We start from the raw sequence: 8,642 nt of genomic DNA on the forward strand, positions 1-8,642 counted from the left end.
GATGAAGAAGAAAGCCAGTATGAGGCAGGCAAGTTACGCAAAGAGGAGATAAAAAGAGGACGTTAGCATCATGGTGGAGTGAGCTCTCCCGCTGATCTCTCCCTCCACCATATGGTGAAAAAGACATTCATACTCCAGCAGACAACATCCAAGCACGACACAAAAGATGCCTGAGAGACCCATGCAGCCATACATCAGAAGGTGGAAAGGCTAGAGACCCCCTTGGAGGAGGTGGAGTGGGTAAGAGAAAATGTTGCTCACTCCCCAGAAGACTGCAATCCAGGACTGTGCATGGCCTCCAAGAGGGAAGGAAGAGGGGAGGGGATGTTCGTTCACGAAAATGTCAAAGATCCCCAAGGGCCCTAGCAGCCTAGAGGGAAACCCCTACTGAGGTGAAAGCTCACTCGGAGGTGACGTCATCAAGCCAACACACCAGGAGAGCAGATAGCGAGAGCAGAGTGAGAAAACCCCAAAAGCACACAGAAGAAAGTGCCCCTCCCCTCAACCTGCCCAGTGCCAGCTCCAGTGCCTGGGACCCCAGGGCATCACAGAGGCCTCAGAATATGTGGCTCTTGACCCCTACCCAGTGGCAATAGGTAGTAACTGCAACCAAATAATGCCAGCATGTGAAAGAACAAAGCCACACACTATAGCAGCATCAAAAATTATATTAAATCTCCAGACCAGAGAGAAAATGACAAGTACACAGAAATATGGAATCTAAATGATAGAGAATTCAAAATAGCTATCATCAAAAAATTCATCAAGGGGCGAGCCCCGTGGCTGAGTGGTTAAGTTCACACACTCCACTCTGGCGGCCCAGGGTTTCACTGGTTTGAAAACTGGGCATGGACATGGCACCGCTCATCAGGCCATGCTGAGGTGGTGTCCCACATGCCGCAACGGGAAGGATCCACAACTGAAAATACACAACTTTGTACTGGGGGGATTTGGGGAGAAAAAGGAAAAATGAAATCTTAAAAAAAAATTCAACAAGTTAAAAGAGAATATAGAGAAACAATTCAATGGATTGAGAAGCTACTTCACAAAAGAGATTGAAACTATAAAGAAGAATCAATCAGAAATATTGGAGATGAAAGACACAATGGAAGAGATAAAACAAAATATGGATTCCCTGAATGCTGGAGCAGACACCATAGAGGAGCGAATCAGCATAATTATAGACATGTTGAAATGCTCCAGATAGAGGTGGAGAGAGAACAAAGACTAAAAGGAAATGAAGAAAGTCTCCGAGGAATATCTGACTCAATGAGGAAATGCAACATAAGAATTATAGGTAGTCAAGAGGGAGAAGAGAAGGAGAATGGAGCAGAAAGCTTGTTCAAAGAAATAATAGCAGAGAACTTCCTAAACCTGTGGAAGGAGATGGAAATCCATGTGGAAGAGGATACCAGATCTCCTAAATATGTCAATGTAAAAAGACCTACTGCAAGGCATATAGTAGTGAAACTGGCAGAAGTCAATGACAAAGAGAAAATACTAAAGGCAGCAAGGCAGAAGAAAATAACCTACAAAGGGACCCCATCAGGCTTTCAGTGGATTTCTCTGCAGAAACATTACAGGCTAGGAGAGACTGGAATGACATATTCAAACTTTGAAGGACAAAAACTTTCAGCCAAGAATACTCTATCCAGTGAAAATATCCTTCAGATATGATGGATAAATAAAAACCTTCCCAGATAAAAGCTGAGTTCATAGCCATGAGACCACCCCCCCTACACACACAAGAAATCCTCAAGAATGCCCTCATACTTGAGAAAAATAAAAGGGGAGAAAGGGGTTACAAAGTACAGAGCAAGGAGATAAATAGGTAGACAAAATCAGAAAATTGTAGCGATACCTCAGAACAGGTTAGCAAATACTCAAGTATAGCATTAAAGACAAAGGGAAGGAAAACACCAAAAACAAAGACAATCTTGTCATTTTAACCACAAACTCATAACACAAGATGGAATGAGATGTGAGAAAAACAATTTAGGAGGGGAAGAGGAAGGGACTGAATCACTCTAGTCTAAAGAAATAAGAAGCCATCAGAAAATGAACTATCTTATCTACAAGATTTTGAATACAAACCTCATGGTAACCACTAACCAAAAAAGCAGAACAGTAACACAAATAATAAGGAGAAAACAAAGAAACACAACATGAAAAACTACATAACTCAATTGGTAGAACAAAACACATGGGACGAGAAACAAAGGAAATGCAGGAGAACCAGAAAATGAGTGATAAAATGGCAGCATTAAGCCCTCATACATTGATAATCACCTTAAACATAAATGGATTGAATTCTCCAATAAAAGACACAAAGTGGCATGATGGATTAAAGAACAAGACCCAACAATATGCTGCCTCCAGGAAACACATCTCAGCTCCAGCGACAAACACAGGCTCAGAGTGAAGGGATGGAAAACAATACTCCAAGCTAATGGCAAACAAAAGAAAGCAAGTGTCGCAATACTTACATCAGACAAAGTAGACCTCAAGATAAGACAGGTAAAGAGAGACAAAGAAGGGGTAGTATATAATGATCAAAGGAACATTCCATCAAGAAGACATAACACTTACAAATATCTATGTACTGAAGTACATAAAGCAACTATTAACAAACCTAAAAGAACACATTAATAATAACACAATAATAGTAGGGGACCTCAACACTCCACTCACATCAATGGATAGATCATCCAGGCAGAAAGTCAACAAGGAAACAGTGGAATTAAGTGAAAAGCTAGACCAGTTGGACTTAATAGACACATACAGAACACTCCATCCAAAAACAACAGAATACGCATTCTTCTCAAGTGTGCATGGAACAGTCTAAGGATAGACCATATGTTGGGAAACAAGACAAGGCTCAATAAATTTAAGAAGATTGAAATAATAAGCATCTTTTCCGATCACAATGCTATAAAGCTAGAAATTAATTATAAGAAAAAAGCTGAGAAAGGGACAAATGTGTAGAGACTAAACAACATGCTATTGAATGAGCAATGGATTAATGAAGAAATTAAAGGAGAAATCAAAAAATATTTGGAGATGAAAATGAAAATATACCATATGAAGTCACATGGGAGGCAGCAAAAGCAGTACTAAGAGGGAAATTCACCACAATAGAGGCTCATCTTAACAAACAAGAAAAACCCCAAATAAGCAATCTCAAACTACACCTAACTGAATTAGAAAAAGAAGAACAAATGCCAAAGTCAGCAGAAGGAGAGAAATAATAAAAATCAGAGCAGAAATTAATGCTATTGAAACGAAAAAGGCAGTAGAAAGGATCAATGAAAGAAAGAGCTGGTTCTTTGAGAAGATAAACAAAATTGACAAACCCCTAGCCAGACTTACAAAGAAAAAAAGAGAGAAACCTCAGATAGATAAAATTAGAAACGAAAGAGGAGAAATAACAATGGATACCACAGAAATACAAAGGATTGTAAGAGAATACTATGAAAAACTATATGCCAACAACATGGACAATCTAGAGGAAATGGATAAATTCTTAGGCTCCTACAACCTTCCAAAGCTGAATCAAGAAGAAATAGAGAATCTGAGTGGACCACTCACAAGTAAAGAGATTGAGACAGTAATCAAAAGCATCCCAAAGACTAAAACCCCAGGACCAGATGGCTTCCCTGAGGAATTCTACCAAACTTTCAGAGAGGATTTAATGTCTGTCCTTCTCAACCTATTCCAAAAAATTAGGGAAGATGGAACACTTCCTAAGACATTCTACGAGGCCAACGTCACTCTGACACCAAAACCTGACAATAACAGCACAAAAAAGGAGAACTACAGGCCAATATCACTGATGAACATAGATGCAAAAATCCTCAACAAAATATTGGCAACCCAACTCAGCAATGCATGAAAAAGATCATACATCGTGATCAAGTGGGATTTATACCAGGGATACAGGGATGGTTCAACAGCCACAAATTGGGGCCAGCCAGGTGGCACAGCGGTTAAGTGCACATGTTGCACTTTGGTGGCCCGGGGTTCGCTGGTTCAGATCCCAGGTGCAGACATGGCACCGCTTGGCAAGCCGTGCTGTGGCAGGCGTCCCACATATAAAAAGTAAAGGAAGATGGCCACGGATGTTAGCTCAGTGCCAGTCTTCTGCTCAGCAAAAAAGAGGAGGATTGGCAGCAGATGTTAGCTCCGGGCTAGTTTCCTCAAAAAAAAAATCTCAAAACATCTGCAAATCAATGTGATACACCACATTAACAAAATGAAGAATAAAAACCATATGATCATCTCAATAGATGCAGAGAAAGCATTTAACAAGATCCCACAGCCATTTATGATAAAAACGCTTAACAAAATGGGGATAGAAGGAAATTACCTCAACATAATAAAGGCCATATATGACAAACCCACAGCCAACATCATACTCGATGGGCAAAAACTGAACGCCATCCCTCTGACAACAGGCACAAGACAAGGATGCCACTATCTCCACTCTTATTCAACATAGTACTGGAGGTTTTGGCCAGAGCAATTAGGCAAGAGAAAGGAATAAAAGGAATCCAAATAGGGAGTGAAGACGTGAAACTCTTACTGTGTGCAGACGACATGATCTTATATAGAGAAAACCCCAAAGAATCCATTGGAAAACTAATAGAAATAAATAACAACTACAGTAAAGTTGCAGGGTACAGAATCAACTTACAAAAATCAGTTGAATTTCTATACTCTAATAATGAACTTACAGAAAGAGAACTCAAGAATATAATCCCATTTTCACTCACAACAAAAAGAATAAAATATCTAGGAATAAATTTAACCAAGAAGGGTGAAGGACTTATACAATGAAAACTATAAGATATTAGAGAAAGAAATAGATAAGGACATAAAGAGATGGAAAGAGATTCCTTGCTCATGGATTGGAAGAATAAACATAGTTAAAATGTCCATCTACCCAAAGCAGTCTACAGATTCAATGCAATCCCAATCAGAATCCCAATGACATTCTTCATAGAAGTAGAAGAAAGAATCCTGAAACTCATATGAGGCAACCAAAGACCCCAAATTACTAAAGCAATCCTGAGAAAAAAGAGCAAAGCCAGAGGCATCACAGTCCCTGACTTCAAAATATACTACAAATCCATTGTTAGCAAAACAGCATGGTGCTGGTACAGAAACAGGAACACAGATCAGTGGAACAGAACTGAAAGCCCGGAAATAAAACCGCACATCTATGGACAGCTAATCTTCGACAAAGGTGCCAAGAACATACACTGGAGAAAAGAAAGTCTCTTCAACAAACGGTGTTGGGAAACTGGACAGCCACATGCAAAAGAATGAAAGTAGACCATTATCTCACGCCATACACAAAAATAAACTCAAAATGGATCAAAGACTTGAAGATAAGTCCTGAAACCATAAGACTCGGGAAGATAATATAGGTAGTGCACTCTTCGACATTGAACTTAAAAGGATCTTTTTGAATACCATGTCTTCTCAGACAAGGGAAACAAAAGAAAAAATAAACAAGTGGGACTTCATCAGACTAAAGAGCTTCTGCAAGGCAAAATAAACTAGGATAAAAACAAAAAGATAACTCACCAATTGGGAGAGAATATTTGCAAATCATATATCTGACAAGGGGTTTATCTCCACAATATATAAGGAAGTCACACAACTGAACAACAAAAAACAAACAGTCCAATCAAAAAATGGGCAGAGGATATGAACAGACATTTTTCCAAAGAAGATATATAGATGGTAATAAAAACATGAAATGATGTTCAACATCACTAAGCATCATGGAAATGCAAATCAAAACTATACTAAGATACCACCTTACACCTGTTAAAATGGCTATAATCACTAAGACTAAAAATAACAAATGTTGGAGAGGGTGTGGAGAAAAGGGAACCCTCATACACTGCTGGTGGGAATGCAAACTGGTGCAGCCACGATGGAAAACAGTATGGAGACTCCTCAAAAAACTAAAAATAGAACTACCCTATGACCCAGCTACCCCACCACTGGATATCTACCCAAACAACTTGAAATCAACAATCCAAAGTAACATATGTACCCCCATGTTCATTGCAGCACTATTCACAATAGCCAAGACATGGAAGCAACCCAAGTGCCCATTGACCGATGATTGGATAAAGGAGATATATGGTGTATATATATATATACAATGGAATACTGCTCAGCCAGAAAAAAACACAAAATCATACCATTTGCAACAACATGGATGGACCTGAGGGTATTATGCTAAGTGAAATAAGCCAGACCGAGAAAGACAAACACCAGATGGTTTCACTCATATGTGGAATATAAACAAACACATGGACAAAGAAAACAGTTCAGTGGTTACCAGGGGAAGGGAGGGGGGCACAGGGGGTGAAGGGGAGCACTTATGTGGTGATGGACAAGAAATAATGTACAACTGAAATTCACATTGATGTAAACTATTATGAACTCAATTAAAAAAAAGAGAGAGAGATACAAAGAGAGGGCCCTAGAAGAGAAGCATGGCCCTGAGGCTGAGAGGAGCATTTACCTCAGGGATTCTAGGCTGCCATCCTCTCCTTTCTCATCCAGATCTGACCATTTAGCTCAAATGCATTTATTTACTGAAAAGCAATCAGGCCTATGTCACTCCCTTTTGTTACTCTTCTAAAGCACTCACATTTGGTATGGATAAGATTCAGTAAGAAAAACAGGAATAGAGAACCAAAGAGCGAGAAATTGTTAGTGTGCCTGTCCCAAGAACTGCCAAGAGAAAATGGTTCCCTAATCACAAGTTCACCATCAAGGTACAGGAACCAGTGCTCGTTCTGGCAGCAGTATATGAAAACTGGAACGACACAGAGATTAGCACGGCCCCTGCAGAAGGATGACATGCAAATTCATAAAACGTCCCATATTTTTATATTTGAAAGTTGCTAAGAGAGTAGATCTTAAAAGTTCTCATCACAGGAAAAACAATTTTTTGTGACTATGTGAGATACTAGATGTTAACTAGACTTGTGGTGATCATTTTGCAATATATACAAATATCGAATCCTAATGTTGTACACCTGAAACTAATATAATGTCATATGTCAAGTATATCTCAAAAAAAAAGATAAGTGAACTAAGGGACACAATAGAAACTTTGAAAAAAGTTGTAAATGATCACTGCTGTGTCTCCTACCTTATATGCCAAATTCCACAGTGAAGGCCTTCTCAAGCTGCTCCTTTCATCAGCTGAACTTCAGGCTCAGTATGTCCTAAAGTGAACGCATCTTCCACAGACACCAGCCCCAAAACCTGCTCTTGTGTTTCTTCTGTCAATGAAGAAACCCACAGCTGCCCAAACCAGAATTCTGAGAATTCAGAATTTGTCTTTACCTCTCCCTCTCTTCCTCCCTACATCCAGGCAAAAACCAAGTCCTATATATTCTACTTCCCAAAATATCTGGATTCCATCCACCATTCTCCATTCCCACTGCTCCTTCAGGCCACCAACACCTCTTGCCAAGATGAACTTGAAGCCCGCGGCTTGTCCCTGCCTTTTCTAATCCATTCTGATCCACTGCAGTCAGTCCTCTCTCTGAAACACACATCACGTCACTCTCCGGCTTAAAATCAGTCAAGGTTTTTACATGACTCCCCCATGCCGTTTTTAAGGCTGCAATGATCTTAGCTGCTGGGTCCCAGCCCAGCCTCGCCCTTATTTCACCCCGACCCAGTTTACTGAGCTTTCCCTTCTCGGAACCCAGAGAACGTTCTGCCTGGCATGCCCTTCCCTCCTCTCTGCTTCCGCTGACTCTGATGCCCCCTCCAGTCTCAGCTCAGCTCATTTGCACAGCCCAGGTGGCCCGACCTCACACACCCAAAGGTCTGCGGATCAGGCCACTTGTCTTCTGAGCCGGCAGTCCCGGTAGAGGCCCAAGAGACTTCTATTTCGGACAGGATGAAAGGCCGAGAGCCTGGCTCGCTCACTCGTCACTACCAGAGATTTGGCTCCTGCAGATCCATCCACTTCCCACAAGGAGGGGACGCCGATTACTTGGGGTCCGCATCCAGGACGCGAGGAGACCCGCGCGCGCGCCACCCGCCTCTCGCGGCGGAGAGCGCGTGCGCAGTCGCGTGGCCCGCAGGGGGTCTGGAGGGCCGCCGGCGCGCGGGGGCGGGGCGTCCAGATCTCCTATATGCCTGTGGTGGCGCCTTCGAGCCCTCGGCAGCTCGGCATCTCCCAGCAGACTGACACCTTCCAGGCTGTTAGATTGCTGTTTGTAAAATACACTGCAAAGTTTAGAAGAAATCAGCACATCACTTAAAACGATTGTTTCCGTGGTCCTCCTTAGTAAAGCACGTACTGAACATTTGTTCTTGTCAATGAACTAGGTTAGGAATTATCCCATTCCTTAGTGATTTTCCACAGAATTTTAAAGAATTGTGGCAGAGAAAATTTTACCGGAGCCACAAAGAGCTTCCTCTAAATGCGGACTGCTGAGAATTGCAACTTTATGTACAGCTTGAGATCCGTTTATAGAAAGTAGTTCGCACGAAATTCATGGGCATACTAATACATTGTAGCAGAAATTATAGCAGCCTCTTTTTCAGTTACTGATTGATGATCTTATCAGAAATCGGCGCCAGTCACCAGTGCC

At 41.3% G+C, this 8,642-nt stretch overlaps 1 protein-coding gene and 1 non-coding gene across 2 annotated transcripts in view; one reads left to right on the plus strand and one right to left on the minus strand.

The window, feature by feature from the left end:
* Positions 1–8,112, minus strand: part of LOC100062166 (zinc finger protein 782) — a 66,892-nt gene extending 58,780 nt beyond the window's left edge. The window contains exons 1-2 of the mRNA XM_070249013.1: positions 7,853–8,112; positions 7,181–7,313 (exon numbers count right to left, since the gene is read on the minus strand). The gene's annotated coding sequence lies outside the window, so the exon portion shown is untranslated. The remainder of the gene's footprint in view (positions 1–7,180; positions 7,314–7,852) is intronic.
* Positions 6,814–6,915, plus strand: LOC111770248 (U6 spliceosomal RNA). Its single transcript, XR_002803410.1, has one exon. It is a non-coding gene; the product is annotated as a U6 spliceosomal RNA (small nuclear RNA).
* Positions 8,113–8,642: the final 530 nt, after the last annotated feature.

This window comes from Equus caballus, chromosome 23 (assembly GCF_041296265.1).
Source record: "Equus caballus isolate H_3958 breed thoroughbred chromosome 23, TB-T2T, whole genome shotgun sequence".
NCBI lineage: Eukaryota > Metazoa > Chordata > Mammalia > Perissodactyla > Equidae > Equus > Equus caballus.